This window comes from Moschus berezovskii, chromosome 27, assembly GCF_049115385.1.
Source record: "Moschus berezovskii isolate FMDL1 chromosome 27, NW_MosBer_1.0, whole genome shotgun sequence".
NCBI classification, from domain to species: domain Eukaryota; kingdom Metazoa; phylum Chordata; class Mammalia; order Artiodactyla; family Moschidae; genus Moschus; species Moschus berezovskii.
Window position 1 is genome coordinate 4,091,023 of NC_142486.1, and position 14,494 is coordinate 4,105,516.

The window sequence follows — 14,494 nt, forward strand, 5'->3', positions numbered from 1 at the left end:
ATTCCATATATAAGTGATACCATATTTGTATTTGTCTTTCTCTGTCTGGCTTATTTCACTTAACATTGTGCCCTCAAGCTCCATCAATGTGTGCTCAATCACTCACTTGTGTCCAATTCTTTGCTACCCCACAGACTGTAGCCCGCCAGGCTCCTCTGTCCATGGGATTCTCCAGGCAAGATACCAGAGTGGGTTGCCATTTCCTTCTCCAGGGGAATCTTCCAGACCCAGGGATTGAACCCATGTCTTCCGCACTGGCTGATGGATTCTTTACCGCTGAGCCACCTGGGAAGCCCCAAGGTCCATCCGTCTTCTAACAAATGACAAGATTTCCTTCTTTCTCACGGCTGAATAATATCCCATTCCTTATGCACCGCATCTTCTGAAGCCATTCATCTATGGCTGGACACCTAGGCTGTTTCTCTATCTTGGCCATGGTGAATAATGCTGCTATGAACACGGCAGTGCCAATATCCTTTTTTAAATGTCCTTTGGCTCTATACCCAGAAGTGGGATTGCTGGATCGTTTGGCAGCTCTATTTTTAATTCTTGAGGAATCTCCAAGCTGTTTTTCCTAGCGGCTGCACCGATTTACATTTCCACTAACATCGCACAAAGGTTCCCTTTTCTCTACATCCTCACCAGCGCTTGTTATCTCCTGCCTTTCTGATCATCACCATCCTAACAGATGTGTGGTGATAGCTCATTGTGGTTTTGATTTGCATTTCCCTGATGCTGAGTGATGGGGAGCCTCTTTATGTACCCGGGGGTCATTTGCATGTCTTCCTTGGAAAAACGTATATTCAATTCTCGTGCCCAGTTTTAAATCAGATTTTTTTTTTCTAACTCTCTTGAGTTGTGAGAGTTCTTTGTATCTTTCGGATGTTAAGCCCTTATCAAGTGGCTGATTGCAACTATTTTCTCCCATTTTGGAGGTTGCTTTTTCATTTCATTTTCCTGGTGGCTCAGATGGTAAAGAATCTGCCTGCAGTGCAGGAGACCTGGGTTTGATCTCTGGGTTAGGAAGAGCCCCTGGAGGGGGGCATGGCAACCCACTCCAGTAATCTGGCCTGGAGAACCCCACGGACAGAGGAGCCTGGTGGCCTACAGTCCAGGGGGCCGCAAAGAATCAGACACGACTGAGTGACTAGCACTTTTCATTTCATGGATGCTCTCACTTGCTGAGCGGGAGCTTTGGAGGCCCGTTTGTTTGTCTCTGCTTTTGTTGCACCGTCTTTAGTGTCCCTTTCCAGCCTTTGATCTTTGCACCAAATCAGACTACGCTGAGAGCCAGTCAGTCCTCCAGCCTCACTTCTGAAGAATCTGTTGGCTCTGCTTCTTCCATGGGGCCTCGTCCAGGTTTTGTTATTTGTTTAGAGGTTATTTTTAGCTGGCTGGACCAGTGTTTGAGGTAAATCGTGTGGGTACTTACGCAGCATTATTTTTTTAAATGATCATGACTATTTTCAACTGGGTATAAGTTCTTAGGCAGAAACATTTCCTTTTTAAGGCGCCGTTTTTCTGGCAGTTAAGAAGACTAATCTGAACGATTAGCCAAAATAGCTGCTTGTTAAATCGCTTGAGTCTGGGAAAGACGGGCACTGCTTCTGTTCAATGACACTCGCTGGGGTGAAAAGGAAGGAAGAAAAACCGAGAATTGCTATGGATGTCTATAAGCAGTGAACTCCTTTCTAGAACCAAGATTTCTTTGTTTCTCTTTCCTTCTTCCTTTTTAAAAACTAGAAAACTCACCTTCATCAACGATTAAGAGCATAAACTTGACCCAGAGACCCATCCCCTCAAATTCAAGTGAAAGAAAGTCCATTGAGACTTCCTTGGGTGGTCCAGTGGTTAGGACTCCTCTCTCCCAATGCGGTGGGCACAGGTTCAATTCCTGGTTGGAGAACTAAGTTCCCGATGCTGCATAGCTTGTCCAAAAAAAGGAATCACTGGAAATAATAAGTGCAGACTGCCAGATCCTATCCCAGGAGAGCTCGATTTCGAAGAATTGGGGAGGCCCTGGAATCTGCATCGTTTCATTCATCCCGGATGCTTTATAGACTGTACTTTCTGAAACGGTGATAAATGCAGATGTCCAGAGTCACCCAATAAAAATCCATCAGATCAAAGGATGGGGAACTATTTTTTGGACCCAAGTTGAAAGATATGTTTAAAATAGTTCAATAAAGTCCCAAAGAATTCACCGCCATAAAATATAGGTTAAATGAAAAATGGAAGAAGTATTTTAAAATTTTTGATGAAAGTAGGTTTTGTTAATGCAGAGGGATTTTATTACCCGTCCCCGTATGAGTGTTTTTAAAAAACGTTTATTTATTTGGCTGCGCCGGGTCTTAGTTGTTGGATTCGAACTCTGACCCGTGACAGGTGGGATCTAGTTCCCTGACCAGCGATCATATCCGAGCCCCTAGGTATTGGGAATGCGGCGTTTTAACCACTGGACTACCTGGGAAGTCCCCCCATATGAGTTTTTTTTTTCTTTTAAACTTTGAACAAGTAATAATTCTAGATTTCACAGGAAGTTGCCAAAATGAACAGGAAGGTGCTCTATACCTTCAGACAGTTTTGTCCAATGGTGATATCTTGCATGACTATAGTAATATCATATTTTTCTATACAGATAGTAACATACATGTAGATATTAGACATGAGGCATAGTAACTGGGAAGCTGACATTGCTATAATCTACAGAACCAGTTTAGATTTCACTAGTTTTACTTGTTTGTGTGCATGTGTGTGTGTGTGTGCGCCTGTATGCAATTTTATCACACATGTTGATTCATGTAAACACCATCACGATTAAGACACAGAATTGTTCCACCAGCACAAGGGTTCTGCGTGATAAGATATCTCTTTCTGCCGTACTTACTCTTCTTCCTGCCCCGCCATGGGTGGGCAACCACTAGTTCTAATCTGTTTTCTGTCGTATGATGGAATCATACAGTAGGTAACTTTGCGATATTGGCTTTTTAAACTCAGCATAATTCTCAGTTGTTGCATTGTATTCATCCTTTATTCTTTAACACTGTTCCATGGTACAGATACATCACAGCTTGTGTAACCATTCACCTGTTCTAGGACACTTTTGTTGTTTCCACTTCAGGTTGTTACAAGTAGAGCTGCTATGAACATTCATGCACAGGTTGTGTATGAACATAGATTTCCATTTTGCTGGGATAAATGCCCAGGAGCGCAATTGCTGGGTCATATGGAAAGAACATATTTAGTTTTGTAAGAAACCACCAGACTGTTTCCCAAAGTGGCTATATCATTTCACATTCCCACCAGCCATGGATGTGTGATCTGGTTTCTCCACATCATTACCAGCACTGGGTATTGTCACTATTTTTAGTTTTAGCCATTCTGACACATACATAGTGATATTTCATTGTGGTCTTCTTTGCATTTCCTCGGTGACTAATAATGTTGAACCTCTTTTCATGTGCTTGTCATCTCTACACTTTTTGTTGAAATACCTATGTATTTTTTTGCCCATTTTAAAATTAGATTTTTTTTTCCTTTTTTTTTTTTGCCATACCTCAAGGCTTGTGGATCTTCATTCCCTGATTAGGGACTGAATCACAGAAGTAGATTCAAAAGAGTCCTAACCACTGGACTGCCAGGTAATTTCCCTAGATTGCTTGTTTATTTTTCTGTATAGAGTGTTTTTTTACTGTTGAATTTTGATAAACATTTAAGTATTCTAGGTATTCCGTTGAAACCATCTTTATTTCCCTTTCTGATCACAGAGGTCATGCATGCTCATTATTTTTAAAATTCCAGCACTTCTGAAATATATAATATAGAATGTGAAAGTTCTCTGATATTCTAGCAGAGATGTAACCATATTAACTGATATCAGAGGATTTTTTTTTCTTTTGCATGTATTATAAACCTATTCATGTAAATACTTTTTTTTTTTAAACCAAAATGAGATGAATGCAAACTGCTTTACTTTGCTTTTTTTTTTTTCCATTTCATAAGATATCCTAGACATCTTTTCTCACGGCTGTTAGAGACCTACCTCCCATTTTTTAACATCTGCATAATAATTCAGTTGTACATGTGAAACTGCAAAACTACAATGAAAGCATTCACTTGAAAGCCAGGAAAGTTCCCATTGTATTTTGTTTCATTTACGTTGGAGATTTATCATCCTGAAGCACACGGCTGTTCAGTCCCTTAGGAGCCAAGACAACACCCAGGTTTAACTGAGCTCGTGCTTGAAACTGAGGTATCAGTGATGTGGACCGATGGTCTGTTAAGTTTTTCTCAAGTTTCCTTAAGAGCCTGTGACCCTCCTCTCCCCGAGTGTTTTTTTTTTTAGAAGCCTTTGACTCTGGTGTGGATTAAGCAGCAGGAAGAAGCAGGCCTGGGCATCAAGCTACAGCCAGCCCTGGGAACACAGCTTTGGGTTCTTTTCTTGGCCGCTTCGTGGAAATTGATCTGATGTTTTGCACAAAAGCTTCTTCCTCTCCTGATTTAGATGAATATTCGATGTCCCACGGCTTCCCTGGTGGCTCAGACGGTAAAGAATCTGCCTGTAATGCCGAAGACCCTGGTTCCATCCCTGGGTCGGGAAGATCCCCTGGAGAGGGGAATGGCAACCCACTCCAGTATTCTTGGCTGGAGAATCCCCACGGACAGAGGGGCCTGGCGGGCTACAGTCCATGGGGTTGTAAAGAGTCGGACACGATTGAGCGACTAACACTTTCACTTCTCGAAGTCCCAGCAGTGCCTCTGTGGCGCCATGTCACCGGCGGCCGGTTCTCTGCTGACCTCCTCCCCGCCTCCTGGCTGACCGCAGCCTCCGCACCCTCCATGTCCCTCAGAGCCTCCTTCTTTGAGCTACTCCCCTACTCCCCCCATGGTGGCCCCCACTTCCTGTCCCCCTCCAAGTCTTTGTTCCTTAAAAACAACAGATTCGATACTTTAAGTATAGTATGTTTATTAAGATGAGTCTGTGGTACGATCTTCCAGTTTATACTTATTGCCAACAGAAAGACTTGGAAAAAAATCTTTCAGTAGTGTAAGGTGTACCTTTTTTTTTTTTTTAATGCCCCAATTTTTTAATAAGTCCCTGCACGGTGTACAGGATCTTAGTTCTCTGACCAGGGATCAAATTTGTGCCCTCTGCAGGGAGAGCACCAGCCCTAACCCCCGGACAGCCAGGAAGACCCTAAGGCTCTTGGATACTGTATTCAGAATATTCACCTCCCTCTGTTTTTGATAACAGAAGGAGATACATTAAGTGATCTTTTTGTTTTCTTTTATTTAGCCCCACTTTGCAGCCTATGGGATCTTAATTCTCCTGGTCAGTGGTCAAACCCAGGGCTCCCCACCCCAACCCCAACCCCGGCAGTGAGAGCAGAGTCCTAACCACTGGACTGCCAGGGAAGTCCCTTACGTGACCTTCTTTGCCCTAATATTCTTCCCCTTCAATCATTGGTAACATCATTCTATCTCTCCAGAGCAGCTAAAAATCCTCTTATCAATTGAATATGAATTGAAGGATGAACAGGACTCTGACTGCTCTCCTTCAAATGGTGACCCCTATTCACAAATTTTGTTTCTCCACAGACCTTATTATCAGGATGTTTTAAGTTGTGGTAGAATACACCTAATGTAAAGTTTTACCATTTTAACCGGTTTTAAGCGTCCAGTTCAGGGGCATTAAGGACACTCACACTGTTCGGCACCCATCACCACCCTCATCTCCAGAACTCATTTCATCTTCCCCAGCTGAAGCTCTGCTCCCGCTGCGTACCCCCTCCCGGTTCGCTGCCCCCTCCCCAGCCCCTGGCGCCCCCTCTTCCACTTTCTGTCCCTATGAATATGTCCTCCAGGGACGTGACAGAAGTGGGACCACACAGTATCTGTCCTTTCGTGTCTGGTTTATTTCACCCAGCATCACGTCCTCAAGGTTCACCCGAGTCGCAGCGGGTGCCAGAATCTCCTTTCTTTCTAAAGCTGAAGAGCATTCTGTTGTGTGGATGGACACATTCTGTTTACCCATTCATCCGTCTTTGGCAAGGGTTGCGTCCGTTTTTCGGCTGTTGTGCATAATGCCTCGTCTTTTCATTTAGTGTAAAGTTATGTTCCACAAGTGCAGGACTTGTTGTCTGTTTCGACCATGGATGTATTGCATATGCTTAAAACAGAGCCTGGTACACAGTAGGTGCTTACTGAACGGATGTATGAATGCGCTCCTCTTTGACCATTGCTGTTGCTGGGGGGCTGTGTCCAAAGGCTCTCCAGCCGTCACGCATTAGGGGTTCTAGGTCCATTTGGCCCGCACTTACCAGGTGCCTGCCCATTCATTCGTTCCTATTTCTTCTGCTTTTACTATGTGCTGGGCCCTGGGCCAGACACGGGACACATGGTGAGCAAAACCAGGCTAAGCCCCTGATTTCAGGGCTCTAACAGGGGACACAGACATCGTCAGATAATCGCAGAGACTTCTTGTTAAAGAGAGCCATGGAAAGGCGTTTCTCCTGCATGCTTTTTCCACTGGATCCAAGTGGCCCACTTGTTCTTTTTTACGTTGAGTTTTGAAAATTCCTTATGTATTCTCAGTATGAGTCCTTTGTTGGCTATGTGCTTTGCAAATAATCTCTCTCAGTCTGTGATGTGTCTTTTCATCCCCTTAGCAGCGTCTTCTATAGAGCAAATCTCTTTAGTTTTAATGAGGTCCAATTTATCCCTTTTTCCCTTTATGGAAATGAGATGATCTTTTTTTTCTTTGGTCATTAAGACATGACATGAAATTTACCATTAGTGGCCACTTAGCACATTCAGAATATTGGGCAACCGTCACTGCTGTCTAGATCCAGACGTTTTCATCAGCCCAGGAGGAAACCCCAAGCTCATTCCCTCCTCTGCACAGCCCATTTTCTGCCTCTGTGCATCTGCCAACATTTCACAGATAAGTGAAACTATGTAATGACCTCTCGTGTCTGGCTTCTTTTACTGAGTACGATATTTTCAGATGACAGAGTTTTGATCGGACTCGTGGCTCTGCAGTGACAGTCTGAATTCCTGTTGGGTCCTCCATCAGCATAACTTTTTTTTGGGGGGGCACACTGTGTGACTTGTGGGATCTTAGTTCCCTGACCAGGGACTGAACCACCTGGGCCCTTTATTTATTTGGCTGCATCGAGTCTCGGTTGTGGCCCGCTGGATCCTCGCTGTGGCACATGGGCCCCAGAGTGCCCGGGCCTCGAAGTGAACAGGGTTAGCTGCTCTGTGGCACGTGGACTCTTAGTTCCCTGACCAGGGATCAAACCTGCGTCCCCTACATTGCAAGGTGGACTCAACCACGGGACCGCCAGGGAAGTCCCTCTATCTCCCTCTGTATCTGAATCGGCCACTCCTCCCGTCCATCTCCACTTCCACCATCCGAGCTTGTGCCCTCATCTTTGCTGCTGCTGCTAAACTGCTTCCGTCATGTCTGATTCTGCGCTGCGGAATGCTTCGCCAGGCTCCTCCGTCCAGGGGGTTCTCCAGGCAAGAATACTAGAGTGGGTTGCCATGCGCTCCTCCAGGGGATCTTTCCAACCCAGGGATCAGATCCGCATCTCTTACCTCTCCTGCATTGGCAGTCGGGTTCTTTATCACTAGGCCTTTGTCTCTGACCTGCATCAAATTCCAAACTTGTTTTTCTGCCCCCTGTCTTAACCCTCCAAACCTCCCTCCTCCCACACACATCTTTCCAAAACGCAAATGTGACCCAATCCCCTTTCCCAATCCTTACCCAAGTAATGACTCCAAGGCACCTCTCATCAAAGTCTGAGGCGATTAATCACTACATTAAAAAACTCACGGTGTGGGGAAATGTAACTCACAATTAGGAGGTACTTTACCTCACTTTATCCCAGCCCACTCTTGATCCTGCCCGGAAAAAAAAAAAAAGAACCTGATGGAGCTCAGAGCATATGGTATTTTTAGAAATGGAAAGTAGTCTCTTTATTTGGGAAACATGTAAGTATTCTGAGTCCACCCATCCACGAAAAAATCACCTTCAAACCCTCCAGGCACTGAGAATTCCAGATAGAAAGGTAAAAAATGGTATATTCTTGAGTTAGTCATTTAATTGGAAATGGAAAAATTAGGTGCTTTTTTAAATTTTTCGGGTGAACCACATAGCCTGTGAGATTTTAGTTCTCCAACCAGGGATTGAGCTCACAGACCCTGCAATGGAAATGCACTTTCTTTCTCTGGCAGTGTCAAGCCTTAGTTGAGGTACGTGGGGTCTTCACCGTGTCACGCGGGATCTTCTCACTGCAGTGCATGGACTCTAGTTACAGTGCTTGGGCTCAGTAGTTGGGGCAGGCAGGCTTAGTCGCTCTGCAGCTTGTGGGATCTTAGTTCCCCGACCAGGGATCAAACACCAGTTCCCAGCATTGCAAGGCAGATTCTGGACCACCAGGGAAGTCCCAGTCCTGTGCTTTTCAACCACACAGCAGCTCTTAGGTGGGTCGGCGATGAAAACAAGGATTTGGCCAGGGACGCTGGGTGCATGAGGCCAGGTGAGCAGATCCAGGCATTCAAAGGTCCCTACTGACAAATAAACATTTGCCCCATGGAACCCGACCATCCAGTATCTCCCCAACATTCACCTTTTAAGTGTCAGCAAATGAAACAGATAGAACCTTAAGCTTAAAATGGGATATTTGCTTTTTGGCAAATCCATTGTAAGGGCCATCGGTCTTGAGAGGCTGTTTTTCACTGACCTTTTGGAGTATGAGGCTGCACTTAGGTGTACCTTCAAATCGTAGCTGTCTCAGAAATTCAAATCAGGAGACCTTCGTTGCTCGTTACTTACACGGTACGTGATTAAGACCATTTGGGAAATTTAATAAAATTTCATAGTCAACCAAACAAATGAAAAAAGCCTTTTCAGGGGAGGAAAATGGAAATAACTTTTAAAATGCCCTTTGTCTTTTAACCATGAAGTTTTGCCTTGACTGTGGCTGCTTGCCACTGTCATTTTTAGAGCTAAGGTCTCATGCATAAAGCCTAAAATTCTTCTGTTGAAAGGCACTTCCTTCTGCTATTTTATCACCTTCCTGGTTTTGTCTAATCTCACCCAGATTACGGTCTTATTTCTTGGCTTTTTTTAATGCACACATTAAAATTTCAAACAGAGTCTTTGTTCTGCAGTCTTGACTTTTCATGCACCCTTAGACATATTTTGGGACTCTTACGAAGAGAATGTTTTACTTTAAATGATCTTATGTCTTTAAGCCTACTTTGTCATGTTCAACTTCTCAAATTTTCATGCATTCTGATGAGGTATTCTATTTAAAGAGTATTTTGTTTTAATTAAGCCCATCTTAAGAGACATTTGGTTTTTGCCAAGAATGTGCTTTCTCCCTTACAAATCAGTTATATTTATAACATTCATAAACTAACTTACTAGCAAAGGCAAAATCTTAGCTGCGCTGTGGCTATGTCTTCTAAGTTCATGGGGAATCCAAGGGAAAAAGAACAGGTTAAGCGAAATCAAGACAAATAAAGACACTTAAACACACATGGACTTTATTTCCAATATTTTTTTCTTCTGAAATACTGGGTTTTAAAGTTGTTTTATTGGAGAAGGCAATGGCACCCCACTCCAGTACTCTTGCCTGGAAAATTCCATGGACGGAGGAGCCTGGTAGGTTGCAGTCCATGGGGTTGCTAAGAGTTGGACATGACTGAGCGACTTCACTTTCACTTTTCACTTTCATGCATTGGAGAAGGAAATGGCAACCCACTCCAGTGTTCTTGCCTGGAGAATCCCAGGGATGGGGGAGCCTGGTGGGCTGCAGTCTATGGAGTCGCACAGAGTCGGACACGACTGAAGTGACTTAGCAGAGAGCAAAAAGTTGTTTTATAGAAAAATTTCTCATCTCTGAAAAGAAGGCGGAGGGTAGGTTGCTATGTTTGTGAGCAAATTGTGGAGAAAACTACATTAGAAATTCCAATTCTTCTTTTGTGCCATTAGGCTGCATCTAAAAATTCAAGTTTATCTTTTCCTGAATATGACAATAAACACCCACATAATAGAGTATATAGAAAATACAGAAAAATAGAGACAAGAAAATCAAAGTCATCTATCTGTTATCAAAAGGCAACCAGTGTTACTATTTTGGTCTCTTTTGTTCCTAATATTTTACACGTAGCTTTCTTATGTGGTCAGGATGGTATCATATACAATAATTTTTTATCCTGTTTTTTATTGTGGTGAAAACACACATAACAAAACCCATCACTTGAACCATTCCTAAATGCACAGTTCAGTGGTATTAAGCATATTCACAGCGTTGTGCACCCACCACCACCTGTGTGTACCATGTATGTGTGCTCAGGTCATGCCCAGCTCTTTGCAACCCCACGGACTGTAGCCCACCAGGCTCCTCTGTTGATGGAATTTTCCAGACAAGAATACTGAAGTGGGTTGCCATTTCCTTCTCCAGGGAATCTCCCCAACCCAGGAATTGAACCCGAGTCTCCCGCATCTCCTGCATCAGCAGGCAAGTTCAGGAGACACCTTGTTTTCAATCCTCCGGGACAGGCAAACACAGTGTCTATAATTAGGTGTGCCTATTATTAAATTCCACACCTCAATGGATAGTTCTTGCTGAGGTGTGTGGAGGGAAAGAGGAAGAAGTAAAATGTGCCTCCAGGGTCATTTTACTCCAGTGGCCACAGGCACTCAGACCTGCCTTGTGGGATGCAGACGAAAAAATCCTCCAGCAACTGAGCTACAACTTGTGTCTTTGCCAGGGGACTTCTCACTGCATCCTGATACACCACTTCTTGCTTCCAGGGAAGAGTACCTGCGATTTAGACTGGTAAACAAGTCAACTCTTGGTTGTCAGTGATGGCCGGGGACAAGGATGATGCATAAGTAAAAAGGTCACTTTCAAGTGCATTTTAGCTACTATCATTGTAATTTCTTCCCCTACCAAATTTTCTCTAAGTGGCAAAATGGGATTATTTGGAAGGTGGTTCCTTTCTTCTGGGCTTCCCTTGTGGTTCAGCTGGTAAAGAATCCGCCTGCAATGTGAGAGACCTGGATTCCATCCCTGGGTTGGGAAGATCCCCTGCAGAAGGAAAAGGCTACACACAAGTATTCTGGCCTGGAGAATTCCATGGACTGTATAGTGCATGGGGTCACAAAGAGTTGGACTCAACTGAGCGACTTTCACTTTCCTTTCTTCTATTTTTTTCTTCTTTCCTGATCTTGTGGGGTGTGGACAATCCAAGGGCTGGGTACTCATTGTCCAAGTAAGAAGTAGCTACAAAGATGTTAGATGAGAATACCTCTGTAGACTAAAGAAGAAGTGTAAAGAAGAAATACAGATGGCCAATAGACACACAAAAAGATGCTCAACATTGCTAATTACCAGAGAAATGCAAATTAAAACTATAATAAGGTACCACCTCATACCGATCAGAATGACTATCATTAAAAACTCTACAACTAACAAACGCTAGAGAGGATGCGGAGAAAAGGGAACCCTCCTACACTGTTGGTGGGCATGTAAGTTGGTGCGGCCACTATGGAAAACAGTACTCAGAAAGTTAAAGATAGAATTATCATATGATCCAGCAATCCCACTCCTGGGCATATGTCTGGACAAAACTCTAATTCAAAAAGATACTGTACCCCTATGTTCATAGCAGCACTATTCACAACAGTCAGGACATGGAAACAATCTAAACGTCCCTCGATGGATGAATGGACAAAGAAGACACGGTGCGTGTATACAACGGAATACTACTCAGCCATGCGAAGAACGACAATGCCATTTGCAGCCACATGGATGCAACTAAAGATGATCACACAAGTGAAGTAAGTCAGAAAGACAAATAACGTCTGATATCACTTATATGCGGAATCTGAAATATAACACGAATGAACCTGTCTACAACAGAAAGACAGACACAGAGAACAGACCTGTGATTGTCAAGGGGGCGGGGGTTGGGGGGCTGACGGAGCGCAAGGCTGGGGAGAGCAGATGTAAGTTATTGTCTCTAGAGTGGATAAACAAGGTCCTACCGTATAGCACAAGGAACTATTCCATCTCCTATGATAAACCGTAATGGGAAAGAATATTTGAAAACAGAATGCATGTATCTGTATAACTGAATTAATTTGCTTTACAGCAGAAATCAACCCAACATTGTAAATCAACTATACTTCAATAGAAAAACATTGTTTAACGTTAGATGATGCACTAGAAATTAATAGGCGCCCCATGCACTGTTTTTGGAAAACCAAAGTTCAATGTGATTTCATGGGAAGGCCCCTCTGCCTTAGACAGCGGGCTCTGAGATTCCCGACAGAAGGCAACCTTATTTTTCTCTTCAGGATCAACTACCAGTCTGCTCCACATCCAGTGCCCAGCTCAGTGGGCAGCTCCCCCTGGTTTTTGGTTGTGGGAGATTCAGGTGAGGTCCGGGTAGAAACCATCTTTCCTCCACCATCCCCCATCTTTTTTCATATTCTGGTTATTAATAATTAATTTTCCCTTTTAATTCTCAGTGCTCTGTTCTTTCAGACCAGGCCAAAGCACACTTTGCTTTTTCCTATTTCCTTTCACTCTAATCATGAAATCCCTCCAGGCTGAAGCTTCTTCTCAGAAACCTGGCAATTAGAAGAGGCAGCGGGCCTCTCCCCAACACTTCATTTGGAGCCGCGTCATCAATAATTAACCCCAAGTTACGCTCAGCACACAAATGCACCGGGTGCGATTGGCGAGGGCACGGGCGCCTTCTCTCCTGGGTTTTTACCGGCCGTTCACGAAATCCAGGAAGCGGATGCAGCCAGTTCCATTAGCAGGAGTGAGCCGTCCGCTCTGGAACACTTAGAGAGGAAACCGCAGCCCAGACGCCTCTCTCCTGCACTTCAACTTGAGAGCTGTTCGTGCAGCTGTTGTCTGAGGCCCAGGACAGCGCTTTCTCCGGCATCTCACAGGCCCGCCAAGGTTGCAGCTGTCCTGAGCACGTTTTTATTTTGACTTGTTGCCTACTGAGTCGCATCCCTGGGGATGACGGTGAAGGGTGAAGGGTGGATTCCGAAGGGGCTGTGGTCACCTTGACCCAGATCCAGTCCGTGGCTAAAATAGTCACTGTGAAAGGGATCTAGATGGGTTGGTGGGCTTCCTTTTTTTTTTTTTCCTTCCTTCCTTCCTTCCAGGGAAGGGGCTGGGGAGCTAGTGTTTAATGAGGACGGAGTTTGGGGAGATGACAAAGTTCTGGAGGTGGTGGTGGTTGCATGACAATGTGAATGTCCTTCCTTCCCCTGAAACAGATACTTCGCAATGGCTAACCTGGTACATTGTATGTTGTGTAGATTTTCCCACAAAAATGTATACAGCTTTAAAAAAAAAAGTTTTTTTTAATTCCTGTAAAAACACTAATTTTATTATTCAGAAAAAAACAAAAGGAGAAGACAGAAATAAAAATCCTGGTCGTTTGCAGTGTCTATCAGCTTTCAATTTGGCTCTCCTGTGCAGAAGTGTTTCATGCAAGAATCCATCTTTCCTCTGTCTTCTTTACTTGCACTGAGCTTGTGGTCCTGGAAGCTCTGGAATTTTTTTTAGGTAATTGATTTCACACTGTTTGACATTTCCTTTGTCTTCTTCTGGAATGTCATCTTTTTTCTTGGTTTCTCTTTTGGCACAGGACCTGATCTTTATCATTTCTTCTTCTGCCGTTTTACTTTTTGCTTCTATATCACCTGTTTCATTGCATCTAATAAAACAGCTATTGGCGGCCAGTAAAGCCATTTTCCCTTCTTGAAAGACGGGTTCTCACTGCTCTCTAGGTCCAATTGCATCTGAACGCCCAACAACAAGTCCGTCTGAATTTATACCAAGGTATTTTCCATAGCCAGATTTCAGGGCAATTCTGGAATCAGACACTTTGACAGCTGTAAGCTGCTCTGGGGACTGGGGCCCTCATCGGCTTCTTTGCGTGAGGCTCGCAGTGTAAACAGCCCATTGTCAAGCGCACGTGTGTAGGTGCCTTTATCCATTTCAGTTGCTACGGTTCCTGAAACCTCACCAAAGTTTATTCCTGTCCACCAGATTCCAACCAGATCAAGCTTGGTTTCGTCTTCTTCTCTTTTTCTCTTCTTCTCTTTGCTCCTTTTTCTTCCTACTTTTGGCCTTGGTTCCCCTGGCGCGAGTTTGGTGGCCTTCACGTAGGAGTATTTGGCCATGGTCATGGCAAAACACGTGAAGCGGAGCAGGAAGGGGCAAGGGAGGCACCAGAGTGGAGACGGGGCCCACGCTGCCTGAAAACGCCCATCCGTGTGCACGCTAAGTCGCTTCGGTCGTGTCTGACTCTTTGTGAGCCCATGGACTGTATCCCAGCAGGCTCCTGTCCATGGGATTCTCTAGGCAAGAATACTGGGGTGGGCTGCCATGCCCTCCTCCAGGGGCTCTTTCTGACCCAGGGATTGAACCTGAGTCTCTGATGT

General features: G+C 44.3%; 1 pseudogene; it reads right to left on the reverse strand.

The window, feature by feature from the left end:
* Positions 1-13,439: 13,439 nt before the first annotated feature.
* LOC129545039 (protein FRG1 pseudogene) lies at positions 13,440-14,233 on the reverse strand (annotated as a pseudogene).
* Positions 14,234-14,494: the final 261 nt, after the last annotated feature.